Source organism: Oryctolagus cuniculus, chromosome 10 (genome assembly GCF_051225735.1).
Source record: "Oryctolagus cuniculus isolate XC-2025 breed Fujian yellow rabbit chromosome 10, ASM5122573v1, whole genome shotgun sequence".
Lineage (NCBI taxonomy): Eukaryota > Metazoa > Chordata > Mammalia > Lagomorpha > Leporidae > Oryctolagus > Oryctolagus cuniculus.
In genome coordinates this window covers 74,136,342-74,158,462 of record NC_142876.1, presented here as the reverse complement: position 1 = coordinate 74,158,462, position 22,121 = coordinate 74,136,342, and the positions used below count along the sequence as shown (strand labels likewise).

The following is a 22,121-nucleotide window of genomic DNA, read 5'->3' as shown; positions in this document are numbered from 1 at the left end:
AGAGAGTGAGAGACGTGTAGGTGTTGGTGTAAGTCAGAGACAGAGGGAGAGGGTGCCTGTATTGCCTGCGAGGCTTGGTGTGGGGTCCCTCCTTTGCGCTCTGGAGGGCTTCCGCGGCTGTGGCGCGTGGCCGCCGCATGGCCAGGTGGCGCAGAGGGCCCGCGGGTTGGGCTGCGCGAGGCACCGGGCCCTGAGTGGTGGGCAACCGCGCCCTGGCGTCGTCTTCGGGCGGTGGTCGTGGTCGTGGTCGTGGTCACAGTCATTGGGCTCCCTGGGAGACAGGAGCCCGGGAGGGGCGGTGGGAGTGCAGGTGCCGGGAGCTGCTGGTGCGGCGGGCTGCGGGGTTGGGGCGGCCGGCAGGGGAGCGCCCTGGCGGGCGGTGAGTCGCTGGTTTGGGGTTGGAGGGGGCGCGCTGGATGGCGCGGGGCGTGGCCTGTGTCCCGGGGTGGGCCCCGGGGTTGGCGGTGGGGCTGCGGCAGCCGGGGACAGCTGGCCGGCCCGCCCGTGCCCGTGCCCGTGCCCGTGCCCGTGCCCAGGCCCAGGCCCAGGCCCAGGCCCAGGCCCGAGGCGCGGGCGGGCTGGGGCTGCCAGGTGGAGGGGTTGGGCTTCTGCCCCCTGCTGGAGCTGCGTTGGGGGTCGCAGGGGTCCCGGCGTGCGGGCTGGCGGATGGGGGCGTGGCTAGGCAGCCAGCCAAAGGCGAGCAAAAGGGGAGGGTGCCGCGGGGCAAAAGCCTACAGCACCCGGTATTCCCAGGCGGTCTCCCATCCAAGTACTAACCAGGCCCGACCCTGCTTAGCTTCCGAGATCAGACGAGATCGGGCGCGTTCAGGGTGGTATGGCCGTAGACGCCAGAGGCCGCCTCCAGGCCCCTCTTGAGTGCGTGCCCGCACAGCCGCCGCCGCCGCCGCCGCCGCCGCCGCCGCCGCCGCCGCCTCCTCTTCTTCCTGCCCGCTCCCCGCTCTCACTCCCATTCCCATTCCCATTCCCGCTCCCGCTCCCGCTCCCGCTGCCGCTTCTCCTCCGCCTCCTCCCTCTTTTCTCTTCTCTTCTCTTCTCCTCCTCCCCCCCCTCCTCCTCAGCCGCCCTCCGCCTAGCCCTGCACCAGTGCCCGAACTCCAGCCCTCCGCCTGCCCAGCCCAGGACCTGCAGCACCGGGCGCCCAGTCGGCACGCTGCCGCCAAGCCAAGGGGAGCCAACCTCCTCCGGCTGCCGCTGGCCACAGGGAACTCCTACTCTCTCTTTCTAGGCCGGATCCCCTGCCTGCCGCCATCGCCCAGCCACACGCCAGCCGTGCCCGGCAGCCTCCACGCCTGCCCAGGGCTGCGCCCCGCGGCTCGCGGGTCCCGGCACCAGGGGGTTCGGCGCCCCACACCACCGCGGCCCGGGCCTTCCCTCCTACCCGGCCGCCAGCAGCCCCCCCACCGCTGACGCACAGGTCGCCCGCCCTCCCCCGGCACGGCCGCCGCGCCTCCACACACTCCCACGCCGCGAGGACAGCTGAGGGCCTGGGGACCCTTGTCCCCGCTCGGTCACGGGGGCCCAAGTGGGGCAGCAGGTCGGGAAGGAGGGCGGCAGCGTACGGAATCACCCCCGCCGCACGCTCGCGTGGGCACTCACACACACACACACACACACACGCCTACACAAGGGGCACACAGTCGCACACCCCGACACCCTTCGTGGCACAGAGGGATTTCCGTCCTCAGCGCCCGTTCCCTCACGGGAGGGTGGGGCGCTTCAGCGCGACCCGCACCCTCCAGCCCGGCAGCCAGTTCGAGACCACAGGCTGTGTGCTGCCTGCCTGCCACGGACCCTCTGTCCCGGGGAGGTCCTGTGGGCACGCAGCCTGTGGCCGCGGGTCTCTGCCTGGCCTGCCAAAAGGGTGCCCCGTTTGGATGCTGTGTGAGTCAGGGCTGATGGGGGAGAGGGGGACAGAGAGAGGAGAGAGAGACAGAGAGAGAGAGAGAAAGAGAGAGAGACGTGTAGGTGTTGGTGTAAGTCAGAGACAGAGGGAGAGGGTGCCTGTATTGCCTGCGAGGCTTGGTGTGGGGTCCCTCCTTTGCGCTCTGGAGGGCTTCCGCGGCTGTGGCGCGTGGCCGCCGCACGGCCAGGTGGCGCAGAGGGCCCGCGGGTTGGGCTGCGCGAGGCACCGGGCCCTGAGTGGTGGGCAACCGCGCCCTGGCGTCGTCTTCGGGCGGTGGTCGTGGTCGTGGTCGTGGTCACAGTCATTGGGCTCCCTGGGAGACAGGAGCCCGGGAGGGGCGGTGGGAGTGCAGGTGCCGGGAGCTGCTGGTGCGGCGGGCTGCGGGGTTGGGGCGGCCGGCAGGGGAGCGCCCTGGCGGGCGGTGAGTCGCTGGTTTGGGGTTGGAGGGGGCGCGCTGGATGGCGCGGGGCGTGGCCTGTGTCCCGGGGTGGGCCCCGGGGTTGGCGGTGGGGCTGCGGCAGCCGGGGACAGCTGGCCGGCCCGCCCGTGCCCGTGCCCGTGCCCGTGCCCGTGCCCGTGCCCAGGCCCAGGCCCAGGCCCAGGCCCAGGCCCGAGGCGCGGGCGGGCTGGGGCTGCCAGGTGGAGGGGTCGGGCTTCTGCCCCCTGCTGGAGCTGCGTTGGGGGTCGCAGGGGTCCCGGCGTGCGGGCTGGCGGATGGGGGCGTGGCTAGGCAGCCAGCCAAAGGCGAGCAAAAGGGGAGGGTGCCGCGGGGCAAAAGCCTACAGCACCCGGTATTCCCAGGCGGTCTCCCATCCAAGTACTAACCAGGCCCGACCCTGCTTAGCTTCCGAGATCAGACGAGATCGGGCGCGTTCAGGGTGGTATGGCCGTAGACGCCAGAGGCCGCCTCCAGGCCCCTCTTGAGTGCGCGCCCGCACAGCCGCCGCCGCCGCCGCCGCCGCCGCCTCCTCTTCCTGCCCGCTCCCCGCTCTCACTCCCATTCCCATTCCCATTCCCGCTCCCGCTCCCGCTCCCGCTGCCGCTTCTCCTCCGCCTCCTCCCTCTTTTCTCTTCTCTTCTCTTCTCCTCCTCCCCCCCCTCCTCCTCAGCCGCCCTCCGCCTAGCCCTGCACCAGTGCCCGAACTCCAGCCCTCCGCCTGCCCAGCCCAGGACCTGCAGCACCGGGCGCCCAGTCGGCACGCTGCCGCCAAGCCAAGGGGAGCCAACCTCCTCCGGCTGCCGCTGGCCACAGGGAACTCCTACTCTCTCTTTCTAGGCCGGATCCCCTGCCTGCCGCCATCGCCCAGCCACACGCCAGCCGTGCCCGGCAGCCTCCACGCCTGCCCAGGGCTGCGCCCCGCGGCTCGCGGGTCCCGGCACCAGGGGGTTCGGCGCCCCACACCACCGCGGCCCGGGCCTTCCCTCCTACCCGGCCGCCAGCAGCCCCCCCACCGCTGACGCACAGGTCGCCCGCCCTCCCCCGGCACGGCCGCCGCGCCTCCACACACTCCCACGCCGCGAGGACAGCTGAGGGCCTGGGGACCCTTGTCCCCGCTCGGTCACGGGGGCCCAAGTGGGGCAGCAGGTCGGGAAGGAGGGCGGCAGCGTACGGAATCACCCCCGCCGCACGCTCGCGTGGGCACTCACACACACACACACACACACACACGCCTACACAAGGGGCACACAGTCGCACACCCCGACACCCTTCGTGGCACAGAGGGATTTCCGTCCTCAGCGCCCGTTCCCTCACGGGAGGGTGGGGCGCTTCAGCGCGACCCGCACCCTCCAGCCCGGCAGCCAGTTCGAGACCACAGGCTGTGTGCTGCCTGCCTGCCACGGACCCTCTGTCCCGGGGAGGTCCTGTGGGCACGCAGCCTGTGGCCGCGGGTCTCTGCCTGGCCTGCCAAAAGGGTGCCCCGTTTGGATGCTGTGTGAGTCAGGGCTGATGGGGGAGAGGGGGACAGAGAGAGGAGAGAGAGACAGAGAGAGAGAGAGAAAGAGAGAGAGACGTGTAGGTGTTGGTGTAAGTCAGAGACAGAGGGAGAGGGTGCCTGTATTGCCTGCGAGGCTTGGTGTGGGGTCCCTCCTTTGCGCTCTGGAGGGCTTCCGCGGCTGTGGCGCGTGGCCGCCGCACGGCCAGGTGGCGCAGAGGGCCCGCGGGTTGGGCTGCGCGAGGCACCGGGCCCTGAGTGGTGGGCAACCGCGCCCTGGCGTCGTCTTCGGGCGGTGGTCGTGGTCGTGGTCGTGGTCACAGTCATTGGGCTCCCTGGGAGACAGGAGCCCGGGAGGGGCGGTGGGAGTGCAGGTGCCGGGAGCTGCTGGTGCGGCGGGCTGCGGGGTTGGGGCGGCCGGCAGGGGAGCGCCCTGGCGGGCGGTGAGTCGCTGGTTTGGGGTTGGAGGGGGCGTGCTGGATGGCGCGGGGCGTGGCCTGTGTCCCGGGGTGGGCCCCGGGGTTGGCGGTGGGGCTGCGGCAGCCGGGGACAGCTGGCCGGCCCGCCCGTGCCCATGCCCGTGCCCGTGCCCGTGCCCAGGCCCAGGCCCGAGGCGCGGGCGGGCTGGGGCTGCCAGGTGGAGGGGTCGGGCTTCTGCCCCCTGCTGGAGCTGCGTTGGGGGTCGCAGGGGTCCCGGCGTGCGGGCTGGCGGATGGGGGCGTGGCTAGGCAGCCAGCCAAAGGCGAGCAAAAGGGGAGGGTGCCGCGGGGCAAAAGCCTACAGCACCCGGTATTCCCAGGCGGTCTCCCATCCAAGTACTAACCAGGCCCGACCCTGCTTAGCTTCCGAGATCAGACGAGATCGGGCGCGTTCAGGGTGGTATGGCCGTAGACGCCAGAGGCCGCCTCCAGGCCCCTCTTGAGTGCGCGCCCGCACAGCCGCCGCCGCCGCCGCCGCCGCCGCCTCCTCTTCCTGCCCGCTCCCCGCTCTCACTCCCATTCCCATTCCCATTCCCACTCCCGCTCCCGCTCCCGCTGCCGCTTCTCCTCCGCCTCCTCCCTCTTTTCTCTTCTCTTCTCTTCTCCTCCTCCCCCCCCCTCCTCCTCAGCCGCCCTCCGCCTAGCCCTGCACCAGTGCCCGAACTCCAGCCCTCCGCCTGCCCAGCCCAGGACCTGCAGCACCGGGCGCCCAGTCGGCACGCTGCCGCCAAGCCAAGGGGAGCCAACCTCCTCCGGCTGCCGCTGGCCACAGGGAACTCCTACTCTCTCTTTCTAGGCCGGATCCCCTGCCTGCCGCCATCGCCCAGCCACACGCCAGCCGTGCCCGGCAGCCTCCACGCCTGCCCAGGGCTGCGCCCCGCGGCTCGCGGGTCCCGGCACCAGGGGGTTCGGCGCCCCACACCACCGCGGCCCGGGCCTTCCCTCCTACCCGGCCGCCAGCAGCCCCCCCACCGCTGACGCACAGGTCGCCCGCCCTCCCCCGGCACGGCCGCCGCGCCTCCACACACTCCCACGCCGCGAGGACAGCTGAGGGCCTGGGGACCCTTGTCCCCGCTCGGTCACGGGGGCCCAAGTGGGGCAGCAGGTCGGGAAGGAGGGCGGCAGCGCACGGAATCACCCCCGCCGCACGCTCGCGTGGGCACTCACACACACACACACACACACACACACACACGCCTACACAAGGGGCACACAGTCGCACACCCCGACACCCTTCGTGGCACAGAGGGATTTCCGTCCTCAGCGCCCGTTCCCTCACGGGAGGGTGGGGCGCTTCAGCGCGACCCGCACCCTCCAGCCCGGCAGCCAGTTCGAGACTGTCGCTCCCCCTCTTCATGGAGGAACGACACAGGACCCTGCGCTGTTCTTTCGTCTGCTCGGCCCTCCCCGGGTTTGCTGCTGGTTCTTCCCGGGTTGGCTACCGTCCCTTCCACCTCCGTGGAAGGGCGGTTCCCCCTGCCACATTCCCCACTTCCGCGGGGGAGCGGCACACCGCCGGCCGGCCGGCCGGCTCTCTCGGGGGCTGCACAGGTGTTCCCCTTAGATGTTCCTGGTGCATGTTGTCTCTCTCCTCCTTTATAGTCCTCTTCCGCCAATCCCAACTCGGCTGCCCACACGCCAAGTACGCTGCTCTCCTCCAATCAGGAGCAGGATCAGCTCCTGGAGGTCATCACTCAAGTTGGCAAGAGGCAGCTGCATAGAAGCTGTTTTCTCCTCTCCCAGCGCCATATTGTGGGAGAGCAGATGCATAGAATAAGTCTTAATTCCAGTAACTCAGTCCAATCCGAGTTGCTCCCCACAGAGACCACAGGCTGTGTGCTGCCTGCCTGCCACGGACCCTCTGTCCCGGGGAGGTCCTGTGGGCACGCAGCCTGTGGCCGCGGGTCTCTGCCTGGCCTGCCAAAAGGGTGCCCCGTTTGGATGCTGTGTGAGTCAGGGCTGATGGGGGAGAGGGGGACAGAGAGAGGAGAGAGAGACAGAGAGAGAGAGAGAAAGAGAGAGAGACGTGTAGGTGTTGGTGTAAGTCAGAGACAGAGGGAGAGGGTGCCTGTATTGCCTGCGAGGCTTGGTGTGGGGTCCCTCCTTTGCGCTCTGGAGGGCTTCCGCGGCTGTGGCGCGTGGCCGCCGCACGGCCAGGTGGCGCAGAGGGCCCGCGGGTTGGGCTGCGCGAGGCACCGGGCCCTGAGTGGTGGGCAACCGCGCCCTGGCGTCGTCTTCGGGCGGTGGTCGTGGTCGTGGTCGTGGTCACAGTCATTGGGCTCCCTGGGAGACAGGAGCCCGGGAGGGGCGGTGGGAGTGCAGGTGCCGGGAGCTGCTGGTGCGGCGGGCTGCGGGGTTGGGGCGGCCGGCAGGGGAGCGCCCTGGCGGGCGGTGAGTCGCTGGTTTGGGGTTGGAGGGGGCGCGCTGGATGGCGCGGGGCGTGGCCTGTGTCCCGGGGTGGGCCCCGGGGTTGGCGGTGGGGCTGCGGCAGCCGGGGACAGCTGGCCGGCCCGCCCGTGCCCGTGCCCGTGCCCGTGCCCGTGCCCGTGACCAGGCCCAGGCCCAGGCCCAGGCCCAGGCCCGAGGCGCGGGCGGGCTGGGGCTGCCAGGTGGAGGGGTCGGGCTTCTGCCCCCTGCTGGAGCTGCGTTGGGGGTCGCAGGGGTCCCGGCGTGCGGGCTGGCGGATGGGGGCGTGGCTAGGCAGCCAGCCAAAGGCGAGCAAAAGGGGAGGGTGCCGCGGGGCAAAAGCCTACAGCACCCGGTATTCCCAGGCGGTCTCCCATCCAAGTACTAACCAGGCCCGACCCTGCTTAGCTTCCGAGATCAGACGAGATCGGGCGCGTTCAGGGTGGTATGGCCGTAGACGCCAGAGGCCGCCTCCAGGCCCCTCTTGAGTGCGCGCCCGCACAGCCGCCGCCGCCGCCGCCGCCTCCTCCTCCTCCTCCTGCCCGCTCCCCGCTCTCACTCCCATTCCCATTCCCATTCCCATTCCCATTCCCATTCCCACTCCCGCTCCCGCTCCCGCTCCCGCTGCCGCTTCTCCTCCGCCTCCTCCCTCTTTTCTCTTCTCTTCTCTTCTCCTCCTCCCCCCCCCTCCTCCTCAGCCGCCCTCCGCCTAGCCCTGCACCAGTGCCCGAACTCCAGCCCTCCGCCTGCCCAGCCCAGGACCTGCAGCACCGGGCGCCCAGTCGGCACGCTGCCGCCAAGCCAAGGGGAGCCAACCTCCTCCGGCTGCCGCTGGCCACAGGGAACTCCTACTCTCTCTTTCTAGGCCGGATCCCCTGCCTGCCGCCATCGCCCAGCCACACGCCAGCCGTGCCCGGCAGCCTCCACGCCTGCCCAGGGCTGCGCCCCGCGGCTCGCGGGTCCCGGCACCAGGGGGTTCGGCGCCCCACACCACCGCGGCCCGGGCCTTCCCTCCTACCCGGCCGCCAGCAGCCCCCCCACCGCTGACGCACAGGTCGCCCGCCCTCCCCCGGCACGGCCGCCGCGCCTCCACACACTCCCACGCCGCGAGGACAGCTGAGGGCCTGGGGACCCTTGTCCCCGCTCGGTCACGGGGGCCCAAGTGGGGCAGCAGGTCGGGAAGGAGGGCGGCAGCGTACGGAATCACCCCCGCCGCACGCTCGCGTGGGCACTCACACACACACACACACACACGCCTACACAAGGGGCACACAGTCGCACACCCCGACACCCTTCGTGGCACAGAGGGATTTCCGTCCTCAGCGCCCGTTCCCTCACGGGAGGGTGGGGCGCTTCAGCGCGACCCGCACCCTCCAGCCCGGCAGCCAGTTCGAGACCACAGGCTGTGTGCTGCCTGCCTGCCACGGACCCTCTGTCCCGGGGAGGTCCTGTGGGCACGCAGCCTGTGGCCGCGGGTCTCTGCCTGGCCTGCCAAAAGGGTGCCCCGTTTGGATGCTGTGTGAGTCAGGGCTGATGGGGGAGAGGGGGACAGAGAGAGGAGAGAGAGACAGAGAGAGAGAGAGAAAGAGAGAGAGACGTGTAGGTGTTGGTGTAAGTCAGAGACAGAGGGAGAGGGTGCCTGTATTGCCTGCGAGGCTTGGTGTGGGGTCCCTCCTTTGCGCTCTGGAGGGCTTCCGCGGCTGTGGCGCGTGGCCGCCGCACGGCCAGGTGGCGCAGAGGGCCCGCGGGTTGGGCTGCGCGAGGCACCGGGCCCTGAGTGGTGGGCAACCGCGCCCTGGCGTCGTCTTCGGGCGGTGGTCGTGGTCGTGGTCGTGGTCACAGTCATTGGGCTCCCTGGGAGACAGGAGCCCGGGAGGGGCGGTGGGAGTGCAGGTGCCGGGAGCTGCTGGTGCGGCGGGCTGCGGGGTTGGGGCGGCCGGCAGGGGAGCGCCCTGGCGGGCGGTGAGTCGCTGGTTTGGGGTTGGAGGGGGCGCGCTGGATGGCGCGGGGCGTGGCCTGTGTCCCGGGGTGGGCCCCGGGGTTGGCGGTGGGGCTGCGGCAGCCGGGGACAGCTGGCCGGCCCGCCCGTGCCCGTGCCCGTGCCCGTGCCCGTGCCCGTGCCCGTGCCCAGGCCCAGGCCCAGGCCCAGGCCCGAGGCGCGGGCGGGCTGGGGCTGCCAGGTGGAGGGGTCGGGCTTCTGCCCCCTGCTGGAGCTGCGTTGGGGGTCGCAGGGGTCCCGGCGTGCGGGCTGGCGGATGGGGGCGTGGCTAGGCAGCCAGCCAAAGGCGAGCAAAAGGGGAGGGTGCCGCGGGGCAAAAGCCTACAGCACCCGGTATTCCCAGGCGGTCTCCCATCCAAGTACTAACCAGGCCCGACCCTGCTTAGCTTCCGAGATCAGACGAGATCGGGCGCGTTCAGGGTGGTATGGCCGTAGACGCCAGAGGCCGCCTCCAGGCCCCTCTTGAGTGCGCGCCCGCACAGCCGCCGCCGCCGCCGCCGCCGCCGCCTCCTCTTCCTGCCCGCTCCCCGCTCTCACTCCCATTCCCATTCCCATTCCCGCTCCCGCTCCCGCTCCCGCTGCCGCTTCTCCTCCGCCTCCTCCCTCTTTTCTCTTCTCTTCTCTTCTCCTCCTCCCCCCCCTCCTCCTCAGCCGCCCTCCGCCTAGCCCTGCACCAGTGCCCGAACTCCAGCCCTCCGCCTGCCCAGCCCAGGACCTGCAGCACCGGGCGCCCAGTCGGCACGCTGCCGCCAAGCCAAGGGGAGCCAACCTCCTCCGGCTGCCGCTGGCCACAGGGAACTCCTACTCTCTCTTTCTAGGCCGGATCCCCTGCCTGCCGCCATCGCCCAGCCACACGCCAGCCGTGCCCGGCAGCCTCCACGCCTGCCCAGGGCTGCGCCCCGCGGCTCGCGGGTCCCGGCACCAGGGGGTTCGGCGCCCCACACCACCGCGGCCCGGGCCTTCCCTCCTACCCGGCCGCCAGCAGCCCCCCCACCGCTGACGCACAGGTCGCCCGCCCTCCCCCGGCACGGCCGCCGCGCCTCCACACACTCCCACGCCGCGAGGACAGCTGAGGGCCTGGGGACCCTTGTCCCCGCTCGGTCACGGGGGCCCAAGTGGGGCAGCAGGTCGGGAAGGAGGGCGGCAGCGTACGGAATCACCCCCGCCGCACGCTCGCGTGGGCACTCACACACACACACACACACACACACGCCTACACAAGGGGCACACAGTCGCACACCCCGACACCCTTCGTGGCACAGAGGGATTTCCGTCCTCAGCGCCCGTTCCCTCACGGGAGGGTGGGGCGCTTCAGCGCGACCCGCACCCTCCAGCCCGGCAGCCAGTTCGAGACCACAGGCTGTGTGCTGCCTGCCTGCCACGGACCCTCTGTCCCGGGGAGGTCCTGTGGGCACGCAGCCTGTGGCCGCGGGTCTCTGCCTGGCCTGCCAAAAGGGTGCCCCGTTTGGATGCTGTGTGAGTCAGGGCTGATGGGGGAGAGGGGGACAGAGAGAGGAGAGAGAGACAGAGAGAGAGAGAGAAAGAGAGAGAGACGTGTAGGTGTTGGTGTAAGTCAGAGACAGAGGGAGAGGGTGCCTGTATTGCCTGCGAGGCTTGGTGTGGGGTCCCTCCTTTGCGCTCTGGAGGGCTTCCGCGGCTGTGGCGCGTGGCCGCCGCACGGCCAGGTGGCGCAGAGGGCCCGCGGGTTGGGCTGCGCGAGGCACCGGGCCCTGAGTGGTGGGCAACCGCGCCCTGGCGTCGTCTTCGGGCGGTGGTCGTGGTCGTGGTCGTGGTCACAGTCATTGGGCTCCCTGGGAGACAGGAGCCCGGGAGGGGCGGTGGGAGTGCAGGTGCCGGGAGCTGCTGGTGCGGCGGGCTGCGGGGTTGGGGCGGCCGGCAGGGGAGCGCCCTGGCGGGCGGTGAGTCGCTGGTTTGGGGTTGGAGGGGGCGCGCTGGATGGCGCGGGGCGTGGCCTGTGTCCCGGGGTGGGCCCCGGGGTTGGCGGTGGGGCTGCGGCAGCCGGGGACAGCTGGCCGGCCCGCCCGTGCCCGTGCCCGTGCCCGTGCCCGTGCCCGTGCCCAGGCCCAGGCCCAGGCCCAGGCCCAGGCCCGAGGCGCGGGCGGGCTGGGGCTGCCAGGTGGAGGGGTCGGGCTTCTGCCCCCTGCTGGAGCTGCGTTGGGGGTCGCAGGGGTCCCGGCGTGCGGGCTGGCGGATGGGGGCGTGGCTAGGCAGCCAGCCAAAGGCGAGCAAAAGGGGAGGGTGCCGCGGGGCAAAAGCCTACAGCACCCGGTATTCCCAGGCGGTCTCCCATCCAAGTACTAACCAGGCCCGACCCTGCTTAGCTTCCGAGATCAGACGAGATCGGGCGCGTTCAGGGTGGTATGGCCGTAGACGCCAGAGGCCGCCTCCAGGCCCCTCTTGAGTGCGCGCCCGCACAGCCGCCGCCGCCGCCGCCGCCGCCGCCTCCTCTTCCTGCCCGCTCCCCGCTCTCACTCCCATTCCCATTCCCATTCCCGCTCCCGCTCCCGCTCCCGCTGCCGCTTCTCCTCCGCCTCCTCCCTCTTTTCTCTTCTCTTCTCTTCTCCTCCTCCCCCCCCTCCTCCTCAGCCGCCCTCCGCCTAGCCCTGCACCAGTGCCCGAACTCCAGCCCTCCGCCTGCCCAGCCCAGGACCTGCAGCACCGGGCGCCCAGTCGGCACGCTGCCGCCAAGCCAAGGGGAGCCAACCTCCTCCGGCTGCCGCTGGCCACAGGGAACTCCTACTCTCTCTTTCTAGGCCGGATCCCCTGCCTGCCGCCATCGCCCAGCCACACGCCAGCCGTGCCCGGCAGCCTCCACGCCTGCCCAGGGCTGCGCCCCGCGGCTCGCGGGTCCCGGCACCAGGGGGTTCGGCGCCCCACACCACCGCGGCCCGGGCCTTCCCTCCTACCCGGCCGCCAGCAGCCCCCCCACCGCTGACGCACAGGTCGCCCGCCCTCCCCCGGCACGGCCGCCGCGCCTCCACACACTCCCACGCCGCGAGGACAGCTGAGGGCCTGGGGACCCTTGTCCCCGCTCGGTCACGGGGGCCCAAGTGGGGCAGCAGGTCGGGAAGGAGGGCGGCAGCGTACGGAATCACCCCCGCCGCACGCTCGCGTGGGCACTCACACACACACACACACACACACACGCCTACACAAGGGGCACACAGTCGCACACCCCGACACCCTTCGTGGCACAGAGGGATTTCCGTCCTCAGCGCCCGTTCCCTCACGGGAGGGTGGGGCGCTTCAGCGCGACCCGCACCCTCCAGCCCGGCAGCCAGTTCGAGACCACAGGCTGTGTGCTGCCTGCCTGCCACGGACCCTCTGTCCCGGGGAGGTCCTGTGGGCACGCAGCCTGTGGCCGCGGGTCTCTGCCTGGCCTGCCAAAAGGGTGCCCCGTTTGGATGCTGTGTGAGTCAGGGCTGATGGGGGAGAGGGGGACAGAGAGAGGAGAGAGAGACAGAGAGAGAGAGAGAAAGAGAGAGAGACGTGTAGGTGTTGGTGTAAGTCAGAGACAGAGGGAGAGGGTGCCTGTATTGCCTGCGAGGCTTGGTGTGGGGTCCCTCCTTTGCGCTCTGGAGGGCTTCCGCGGCTGTGGCGCGTGGCCGCCGCACGGCCAGGTGGCGCAGAGGGCCCGCGGGTTGGGCTGCGCGAGGCACCGGGCCCTGAGTGGTGGGCAACCGCGCCCTGGCGTCGTCTTCGGGCGGTGGTCGTGGTCGTGGTCGTGGTCACAGTCATTGGGCTCCCTGGGAGACAGGAGCCCGGGAGGGGCGGTGGGAGTGCAGGTGCCGGGAGCTGCTGGTGCGGCGGGCTGCGGGGTTGGGGCGGCCGGCAGGGGAGCGCCCTGGCGGGCGGTGAGTCGCTGGTTTGGGGTTGGAGGGGGCGTGCTGGATGGCGCGGGGCGTGGCCTGTGTCCCGGGGTGGGCCCCGGGGTTGGCGGTGGGGCTGCGGCAGCCGGGGACAGCTGGCCGGCCCGCCCGTGCCCGTGCCCGTGCCCGTGCCCGTGCCCAGGCCCAGGCCCGAGGCGCGGGCGGGCTGGGGCTGCCAGGTGGAGGGGTCGGGCTTCTGCCCCCTGCTGGAGCTGCGTTGGGGGTCGCAGGGGTCCCGGCGTGCGGGCTGGCGGATGGGGGCGTGGCTAGGCAGCCAGCCAAAGGCGAGCAAAAGGGGAGGGTGCCGCGGGGCAAAAGCCTACAGCACCCGGTATTCCCAGGCGGTCTCCCATCCAAGTACTAACCAGGCCCGACCCTGCTTAGCTTCCGAGATCAGACGAGATCGGGCGCGTTCAGGGTGGTATGGCCGTAGACGCCAGAGGCCGCCTCCAGGCCCCTCTTGAGTGCGCGCCCGCACAGCCGCCGCCGCCGCCGCCGCCGCCGCCTCCTCTTCCTGCCCGCTCCCCGCTCTCACTCCCATTCCCATTCCCATTCCCACTCCCGCTCCCGCTCCCGCTGCCGCTTCTCCTCCGCCTCCTCCCTCTTTTCTCTTCTCTTCTCTTCTCCTCCTCCCCCCCCCTCCTCCTCAGCCGCCCTCCGCCTAGCCCTGCACCAGTGCCCGAACTCCAGCCCTCCGCCTGCCCAGCCCAGGACCTGCAGCACCGGGCGCCCAGTCGGCACGCTGCCGCCAAGCCAAGGGGAGCCAACCTCCTCCGGCTGCCGCTGGCCACAGGGAACTCCTACTCTCTCTTTCTAGGCCGGATCCCCTGCCTGCCGCCATCGCCCAGCCACACGCCAGCCGTGCCCGGCAGCCTCCACGCCTGCCCAGGGCTGCGCCCCGCGGCTCGCGGGTCCCGGCACCAGGGGGTTCGGCGCCCCACACCACCGCGGCCCGGGCCTTCCCTCCTACCCGGCCGCCAGCAGCCCCCCCACCGCTGACGCACAGGTCGCCCGCCCTCCCCCGGCACGGCCGCCGCGCCTCCACACACTCCCACGCCGCGAGGACAGCTGAGGGCCTGGGGACCCTTGTCCCCGCTCGGTCACGGGGGCCCAAGTGGGGCAGCAGGTCGGGAAGGAGGGCGGCAGCGCACGGAATCACCCCCGCCGCACGCTCGCGTGGGCACTCACACACACACACACACACACACACACACACGCCTACACAAGGGGCACACAGTCGCACACCCCGACACCCTTCGTGGCACAGAGGGATTTCCGTCCTCAGCGCCCGTTCCCTCACGGGAGGGTGGGGCGCTTCAGCGCGACCCGCACCCTCCAGCCCGGCAGCCAGTTCGAGACTGTCGCTCCCCCTCTTCATGGAGGAACGACACAGGACCCTGCGCTGTTCTTTCGTCTGCTCGGCCCTCCCCGGGTTTGCTGCTGGTTCTTCCCGGGTTGGCTACCGTCCCTTCCACCTCCGTGGAAGGGCGGTTCCCCCTGCCACATTCCCCACTTCCGCGGGGGAGCGGCACACCGCCGGCCGGCCGGCCGGCTCTCTCGGGGGCTGCACAGGTGTTCCCCTTAGATGTTCCTGGTGCATGTTGTCTCTCTCCTCCTTTATAGTCCTCTTCCGCCAATCCCAACTCGGCTGCCCACACGCCAAGTACGCTGCTCTCCTCCAATCAGGAGCAGGATCAGCTCCTGGAGGTCATCACTCAAGTTGGCAAGAGGCAGCTGCATAGAAGCTGTTTTCTCCTCTCCCAGCGCCATATTGTGGGAGAGCAGATGCATAGAATAAGTCTTAATTCCAGTAACTCAGTCCAATCCGAGTTGCTCCCCACAGAGACCACAGGCTGTGTGCTGCCTGCCTGCCACGGACCCTCTGTCCCGGGGAGGTCCTGTGGGCACGCAGCCTGTGGCCGCGGGTCTCTGCCTGGCCTGCCAAAAGGGTGCCCCGTTTGGATGCTGTGTGAGTCAGGGCTGATGGGGGAGAGGGGGACAGAGAGAGGAGAGAGAGACAGAGAGAGAGAGAGAAAGAGAGAGAGACGTGTAGGTGTTGGTGTAAGTCAGAGACAGAGGGAGAGGGTGCCTGTATTGCCTGCGAGGCTTGGTGTGGGGTCCCTCCTTTGCGCTCTGGAGGGCTTCCGCGGCTGTGGCGCGTGGCCGCCGCACGGCCAGGTGGCGCAGAGGGCCCGCGGGTTGGGCTGCGCGAGGCACCGGGCCCTGAGTGGTGGGCAACCGCGCCCTGGCGTCGTCTTCGGGCGGTGGTCGTGGTCGTGGTCGTGGTCACAGTCATTGGGCTCCCTGGGAGACAGGAGCCCGGGAGGGGCGGTGGGAGTGCAGGTGCCGGGAGCTGCTGGTGCGGCGGGCTGCGGGGTTGGGGCGGCCGGCAGGGGAGCGCCCTGGCGGGCGGTGAGTCGCTGGTTTGGGGTTGGAGGGGGCGCGCTGGATGGCGCGGGGCGTGGCCTGTGTCCCGGGGTGGGCCCCGGGGTTGGCGGTGGGGCTGCGGCAGCCGGGGACAGCTGGCCGGCCCGCCCGTGCCCGTGCCCGTGCCCGTGCCCGTGCCCGTGCCCAGGCCCAGGCCCAGGCCCAGGCCCAGGCCCGAGGCGCGGGCGGGCTGGGGCTGCCAGGTGGAGGGGTCGGGCTTCTGCCCCCTGCTGGAGCTGCGTTGGGGGTCGCAGGGGTCCCGGCGTGCGGGCTGGCGGATGGGGGCGTGGCTAGGCAGCCAGCCAAAGGCGAGCAAAAGGGGAGGGTGCCGCGGGGCAAAAGCCTACAGCACCCGGTATTCCCAGGCGGTCTCCCATCCAAGTACTAACCAGGCCCGACCCTGCTTAGCTTCCGAGATCAGACGAGATCGGGCGCGTTCAGGGTGGTATGGCCGTAGACGCCAGAGGCCGCCTCCAGGCCCCTCTTGAGTGCGCGCCCGCACAGCCGCCGCCGCCGCCGCCGCCGCCGCCGCCGCCTCCTCTTCCTGCCCGCTCCCCGCTCTCACTCCCATTCCCATTCCCATTCCCACTCCCGCTCCCGCTCCCGCTGCCGCTTCTCCTCCGCCTCCTCCCTCTTTTCTCTTCTCTTCTCTTCTCCTCCTCCCCCCCCTCCTCCTCAGCCGCCCTCCGCCTAGCCCTGCACCAGTGCCCGAACTCCAGCCCTCCGCCTGCCCAGCCCAGGACCTGCAGCACCGGGCGCCCAGTCGGCACGCTGCCGCCAAGCCAAGGGGAGCCAACCTCCTCCGGCTGCCGCTGGCCACAGGGAACTCCTACTCTCTCTTTCTAGGCCGGATCCCCTGCCTGCCGCCATCGCCCAGCCACACGCCAGCCGTGCCCGGCAGCCTCCACGCCTGCCCAGGGCTGCGCCCCGCGGCTCGCGGGTCCCGGCACCAGGGGGTTCGGCGCCCCACACCACCGCGGCCCGGGCCTTCCCTCCTACCCGGCCGCCAGCAGCCCCCCCACCGCTGACGCACAGGTCGCCCGCCCTCCCCCGGCACGGCCGCCGCGCCTCCACACACTCCCACGCCGCGAGGACAGCTGAGGGCCTGGGGACCCTTGTCCCCGCTCGGTCACGGGGGCCCAAGTGGGGCAGCAGGTCGGGAAGGAGGGCGGCAGCGTACGGAATCACCCCCGCCGCACGCTCGCGTGGGCACTCACACACACACACACACACACACACACGCCTACACAAGGGGCACACAGTCGCACACCCCGACACCCTTCGTGGCACAGAGGGATTTCCGTCCTCAGCGCCCGTTCCCTCACGGGAGGGTGGGGCGCTTCAGCGCGACCCGCACCCTCCAGCCCGGCAGCCAGTTCGAGACCACAGGCTGTGTGCTGCCTGCCTGCCACGGACCCTCTGTCCCGGGGAGGTCCTGTGGGCACGCAGCCTGTGGCCGCGGGTCTCTGCCTGGCCTGCCAAAAGGGTGCCCCGTTTGGATGCTGTGTGAGTCAGGGCTGATGGGGGAGAGGGGGACAGAGAGAGGAGAGAGAGACAGAGAGAGAGAGAGAAAGAGAGAGAGACGTGTAGGTGTTGGTGTAAGTCAGAGACAGAGGGAGAGGGTGCCTGTATTGCCTGCGAGGCTTGGTGTGGGGTCCCTCCTTTGCGCTCTGGAGGGCTTCCGCGGCTGTGGCGCGTGGCCGCCGCACGGCCAGGTGGCGCAGAGGGCCCGCGGGTTGGGCTGCGCGAGGCACCGGGCCCTGAGTGGTGGGCAACCGCGCCCTGGCGTCGTCTTCGGGCGGTGGTCGTGGTCGTGGTCGTGGTCACAGTCATTGGGCTCCCTGGGAGACAGGAGCCCGGGAGGGGCGGTGGGAGTGCAGGTGCCGGGAGCTGCTGGTGCGGCGGGCTGCGGGGTTGGGGCGGCCGGCAGGGGAGCGCCCTGGCGGGCGGTGAGTCGCTGGTTTGGGGTTGGAGGGGGCGCGCTGGATGGCGCGGGGCGTGGCCTGTGTCCCGGGGTGGGCCCCGGGGTTGGCGGTGGGGCTGCGGCAGCCGGGGACAGCTGGCCGGCCCGCCCGTGCCCGTGCCCGTGCCCGTGCCCGTGCCCAGGCCCAGGCCCGAGGCGCGGGCGGGCTGGGGCTGCCAGGTGGAGGGGTCGGGCTTCTGCCCCCTGCTGGAGCTGCGTTGGGGGTCGCAGGGGTCCCGGCGTGCGGGCTGGCGGATGGGGGCGTGGCTAGGCAGCCAGCCAAAGGCGAGCAAAAGGGGAGGGTGCCGCGGGGCAAAAGCCTACAGCACCCGGTATTCCCAGGCGGTCTCCCATCCAAGTACTAACCAGGCCCGACCCTGCTTAGCTTCCGAGATCAGACGAGATCGGGCGCGTTCAGGGTGGTATGGCCGTAGACGCCAGAGGCCGCCTCCAGGCCCCTCTTGAGTGCGCGCCCGCACAGCCGCCGCCGCCGCCGCCGCCGCCGCCGCCGCCTCCTCCTCCTCCTCCTCCTGCCCGCTCCCCGCTCTCACTCCCATTCCCATTCCCATTCCCATTCCCATTCCCATTCCCACTCCCGCTCCCGCTCCCGCTGCCGCTTCTCCTCCGCCTCCTCCCTCTTTTCTCTTCTCTTCTCTTCTCCTCCTCCCCCCCCTCCTCCTCAGCCGCCCTCCGCCTAGCCCTGCACCAGTGCCCGAACTCCAGCCCTCCGCCTGCCCAGCCCAGGACCTGCAGCACCGGGCGCCCAGTCGGCACGCTGCCGCCAAGCCAAGGGGAGCCAACCTCCTCCGGCTGCCGCTGGCCACAGGGAACTCCTACTCTCTCTTTCTAGGCCGGATCCCCTGCCTGCCGCCATCGCCCAGCCACACGCCAGCCGTGCCCGGCAGCCTCCACGCCTGCCCAGGGCTGCGCCCCGCGGCTCGCGGGTCCCGGCACCAGGGGGTTCGGCGCCCCACACCACCGCGGCCCGGGCCTTCCCTCCTACCCGGCCGCCAGCAGCCCCCCCACCGCTGACGCACAGGTCGCCCGCCCTCCCCCGGCACGGCCGCCGCGCCTCCACACACTCCCACGCCGCGAGGACAGCTGAGGGCCTGGGGACCCTTGTCCCCGCTCGGTCACGGGGGCCCAAGTGGGGCAGCAGGTCGGGAAGGAGGGCGGCAGCGCACGGAATCACCCCCGCCGCACGCTCGCGTGGGCACTCACACACACACACACACACACACACACGCCTACACAAGGGGCACACAGTCGCACACCCCGACACCCTTCGTGGCACAGAGGGATTTCCGTCCTCAGCGCCCGTTCCCTCACGGGAGGGTGGGGCGCTTCAGCGCGACCCGCACCCTCCAGCCCGGCAGCCAGTTCGAGACTGTCGCTCCCCCTCTTCATGGAGGAACGACACAGGACCCTGCGCTGTTCTTTCGTCTGCTCGGCCCTCCCCGGGTTTGCTGCTGGTTCTTCCCGGGTTGGCTACCGTCCCTTCCACCTCCGTGGAAGGGCGGTTCCCCCTGCCACATTCCCCACTTCCGCGGGGGAGCGGCACACCGCCGGCCGGCCGGCCGGCTCTCTCGGGGGCTGCACAGGTGTTCCCCTTAGATGTTCCTGGTGCATGTTGTCTCTCTCCTCCTTTATAGTCCTCTTCCGCCAATCCCAACTCGGCTGCCCACACGCCAAGTACGCTGCTCTCCTCCAATCAGGAGCAGGATCAGCTCCTGGAGGTCATCACTCAAGTTGGCAAGAGGCAGCTGCATAGAAGCTGTTTTCTCCTCTCCCAGCGCCATATTGTGGGAGAGCAGATGCATAGAATAAGTCTTAATTCCAGTAACTCAGTCCAATCCGAGTTGCTCCCCACAGAGACCACAGGCTGTGTGCTGCCTGCCTGCCACGGACCCTCTGTCCCGGGGAGGTCCTGTGGGCACGCAGCCTGTGGCCGCGGGTCTCTGCCTGGCCTGCCAAAAGGGTGCCCCGTTTGGATGCTGTGTGAGTCAGGGCTGATGGGGGAGAGGGGGACAGAGAGAGGAGAGAGAGACAGAGAGAGAGAGAGAAAGAGAGAGAGACGTGTAGGTGTTGGTGTAAGTCAGAGACAGAGGGAGAGGGTGCCTGTATTGCCTGCGAGGCTTGGTGTGGGGTCCCTCCTTTGCGCTCTGGAGGGCTTCCGCGGCTGTGGCGCGTGGCCGCCGCACGGCCAGGTGGCGCAGAGGGCCCGCGGGTTGGGCTGCGCGAGGCACCGGGCCCTGAGTGGTGGGCAACCGCGCCCTGGCGTCGTCTTCGGGCGGTGGTCGTGGTCGTGGTCGTGGTCACAGTCATTGGGCTCCCTGGGAGACAGGAGCCCGGGAGGGGCGGTGGGAGTGCAGGTGCCGGGAGCTGCTGGTGCGGCGGGCTGCGGGGTTGGGGCGGCCGGCAGGGGAGCGCCCTGGCGGGCGGTGAGTCGCTGGTTTGGGGTTGGAGGGGGCGCGCTGGATGGCGCGGGGCGTGGCCTGTGTCCCGGGGTGGGCCCCGGGGTTAGCGGTGGGGCTGCGGCAGCCGGGGACAGCTGGCCGGCCCGCCCGTGCCCGTGCCCGTGCCCGTGCCCGTGCCCGTGCCCAGGCCCAGGCCCAGGCCCAGGCCCAGGCCCGAGGCGCGGGCGGGCTGGGGCTGCCAGGTGGAGGGGTCGGGCTTCTGCCCCCTGCTGGAGCTGCGTTGGGGGTCGCAGGGGTCCCGGCGTGCGGGCTGGCGGATGGGGGCGTGGCTAGGCAGCCAGCCAAAGGCGAGCAAAAGGGGAGGGTGCCGCGGGGCAAAAGCCTACAGCACCCGGTATTCCCAGGCGGTCTCCCATCCAAGTACTAACCAGGCCCGACCCTGCTTAGCTTCCGAGATCAGACGAGATCGGGCGCGTTCAGGGTGGTATGGCCGTAGACGCCAGAGGCCGCCTCCAGGCCCCTCTTGAGTGCGCGCCCGCACAGCCGCCGCCGCCGCCGCCGCCTCCTCCTCCTCCTCCTCCTGCCCGCTCCCCGCTCTCACTCCCATTCCCATTCCCATTCCCATTCCCGCTCCCGCTCCCGCTCCCGCTCCCGCTGCCGCTTCTCCTCCGCCTCCTCCCTCTTTTCTCTTCTCTTCTCTTCTCCTCCTCCCCCCCCCTCCTCAGCCGCCCTCCGCCTAGCCCTGCACCAGTGCCCGAACTCCAGCCCTCCGCCTGCCCAGCCCAGGACCTGCAGCACCGGGCGCCCAGTCGGCACGCTGCCGCCAAGCCAAGGGGAGCCAACCTCCTCTGGCTGCCGCTGGCCACAGGGAACTCCTACTCTCTCTTTCTAGGCCGGATCCCCTGCCTGCCGCCATCGCCCAGCCACACGCCAGCCGTGCCCGGCAGCCTCCACGCCTGCCCAGGGCTGCGCCCCGCGGCTCGCGGGTCCCGGCACCAGGGGGTTCGGCGCCCCACACCACCGCGGCCCGGGCCTTCCCTCCTACCCGGCCGCCAGCAGCCCCCCCACCGCTGACGCACAGGTCGCCCGCCCTCCCCCGGCACGGCCGCCGCGCCTCCACACACTCCCACGCCGCGAGGACAGCTGAGGGCCTGGGGACCCTTGTCCCCGCTCGGTCACGGGGGCCCAAGTGGGGCAGCAGGTCGGGAAGGAGGGCGGCAGTGCACGGAATCACCCCCGCCGCACGCTCGTGTGGGCACTCACACACACACACACACACACACACGCCTACACAAGGGGCACACAGTCGCACACCCCGACACCCTTCGTGGCACAGAGGGATTTCCGTCCTCAGCGCCCGTTCCCTCACGGGAGGGTGGGGCGCTTCAGCGCGACCCGCACCCTCCAGCCCGGCAGCCAGTTCGAGACTGTCGCTCCCCCTCTTCATGGAGGAACGACACAGGACCCTGCGCTGTTCTTTCGTCTGCTCGGCCCTCCCCGGGTTTGCTGCTGGTTCTTCCCGGGTTGGCTACCGTCCCTTCCACCTCCGTGGAAGGGCGGTTCCCCCTGCCACATTCCCCACTTCCGCGGGGGAGCGGCACACCGCCGGCCGGCCGGCCGGCTCTCTCGGGGGCTGCACAGGTGTTCCCCTTAGATGTTCCTGGTGCATGTTGTCTCTCTCCTCCTTTATAGTCCTCTTCCGCCAATCCCAACTCGGCTGCCCACACGCCAAGTACGCTGCTCTCCTCCAATCAGGAGCAGGATCAGCTCCTGGAGGTCATCACTCAAGTTGGCAAGAGGCAGCTGCATAGAAGCTGTTTTCTCCTCTCCCAGCGCCATATTGTGGGAGAGCAGATGCATAGAATAAGTCTTAATTCCAGTAACTCAGTCCAATCCGAGTTGCTCCCCACAGAGACCACAGGCTGTGTGCTGCCTGCCTGCCACGGACCCTCTGTCCCGGGGAGGTCCTGTGGGCACGCAGCCTGTGGCCGCGGGTCTCTGCCTGGCCTGCCAAAAGGGTGCCCCGTTTGGATGCTGTGTGAGTCAGGGCTGATGGGGGAGAGGGGGACAGAGAGAGGAGAGAGAGACAGAGAGAGAGAGAGAAAGAGAGAGAGACGTGTAGGTGTTGGTGTAAGTCAGAGACAGAGGGAGAGGGTGCCTGTATTGCCTGCGAGGCTTGGAGTGGGGTCCCTCCTTTGCGCTCTGGAGGGCTTCCGCGGCTGTGGCGCGTGGCCGCCGCACGGCCAGGTGGCGCAGAGGGCCCGCGGGTTGGGCTGCGCGAGGCACCGGGCCCTGAGTGGTGGGCAACCGCGCCCTGGCGTCGTCTTCGGGCGGTGGTCGTGGTCGTGGTCGTGGTCACAGTCATTGGGCTCCCTGGGAGACAGGAGCCCGGGAGGGGCGGTGGGAGTGCAGGTGCCGGGAGCTGCTGGTGCGGCGGGCTGCGGGGTTGGGGCGGCCGGCAGGGGAGCGCCCTGGCGGGCGGTGAGTCGCTGGTTTGGGGTTGGAGGGGGCGCGCTGGATGGCGCGGGGCGTGGCCTGTGTCCCGGGGTGGGCCCCGGGGTTGGCGGTGGGGCTGCGGCAGCCGGGGACAGCTGGCCGGCCCGCCCGTGCCCGTGCCCGTGCCCGTGCCCGTGCCCGTGCCCGTGCCCAGGCCCAGGCCCAGGCCCAGGCCCGAGGCGCGGG

General features: G+C 71.0%; 10 non-coding genes across 10 annotated transcripts; all 10 read right to left on the bottom strand.

The window, feature by feature from the left end:
- Positions 1-728: 728 nt before the first annotated feature.
- On the bottom strand, positions 729-847 carry LOC149124058 (5S ribosomal RNA). The gene has a single exon (XR_016215279.1). It is a non-coding gene; the product is annotated as a 5S ribosomal RNA (ribosomal RNA).
- A 1,853-nt stretch (positions 848-2,700) lies between these two features.
- Positions 2,701-2,819, bottom strand: LOC149124057 (5S ribosomal RNA). The gene has a single exon (XR_016215278.1). It is a non-coding gene; the product is annotated as a 5S ribosomal RNA (ribosomal RNA).
- Positions 2,820-4,632: 1,813 nt separating this feature from the next.
- Positions 4,633-4,751, bottom strand: LOC149124056 (5S ribosomal RNA). Its single transcript, XR_016215277.1, has one exon. It is a non-coding gene; the product is annotated as a 5S ribosomal RNA (ribosomal RNA).
- Positions 4,752-7,083: 2,332 nt separating this feature from the next.
- On the bottom strand, positions 7,084-7,202 carry LOC149124055 (5S ribosomal RNA). Its single transcript, XR_016215276.1, has one exon. It is a non-coding gene; the product is annotated as a 5S ribosomal RNA (ribosomal RNA).
- Positions 7,203-9,060: 1,858 nt separating this feature from the next.
- LOC149124054 (5S ribosomal RNA) lies at positions 9,061-9,179 on the bottom strand. The gene has a single exon (XR_016215275.1). It is a non-coding gene; the product is annotated as a 5S ribosomal RNA (ribosomal RNA).
- A 1,837-nt stretch (positions 9,180-11,016) lies between these two features.
- Positions 11,017-11,135, bottom strand: LOC149124053 (5S ribosomal RNA). Its single transcript, XR_016215274.1, has one exon. It is a non-coding gene; the product is annotated as a 5S ribosomal RNA (ribosomal RNA).
- A 1,813-nt stretch (positions 11,136-12,948) lies between these two features.
- On the bottom strand, positions 12,949-13,067 carry LOC149124052 (5S ribosomal RNA). Its single transcript, XR_016215273.1, has one exon. It is a non-coding gene; the product is annotated as a 5S ribosomal RNA (ribosomal RNA).
- Positions 13,068-15,399: 2,332 nt separating this feature from the next.
- Positions 15,400-15,518, bottom strand: LOC149124051 (5S ribosomal RNA). Its single transcript, XR_016215272.1, has one exon. It is a non-coding gene; the product is annotated as a 5S ribosomal RNA (ribosomal RNA).
- Positions 15,519-17,339: 1,821 nt separating this feature from the next.
- On the bottom strand, positions 17,340-17,458 carry LOC149124050 (5S ribosomal RNA). The gene has a single exon (XR_016215271.1). It is a non-coding gene; the product is annotated as a 5S ribosomal RNA (ribosomal RNA).
- A 2,360-nt stretch (positions 17,459-19,818) lies between these two features.
- LOC149124049 (5S ribosomal RNA) lies at positions 19,819-19,937 on the bottom strand. Its single transcript, XR_016215270.1, has one exon. It is a non-coding gene; the product is annotated as a 5S ribosomal RNA (ribosomal RNA).
- Positions 19,938-22,121: the final 2,184 nt, after the last annotated feature.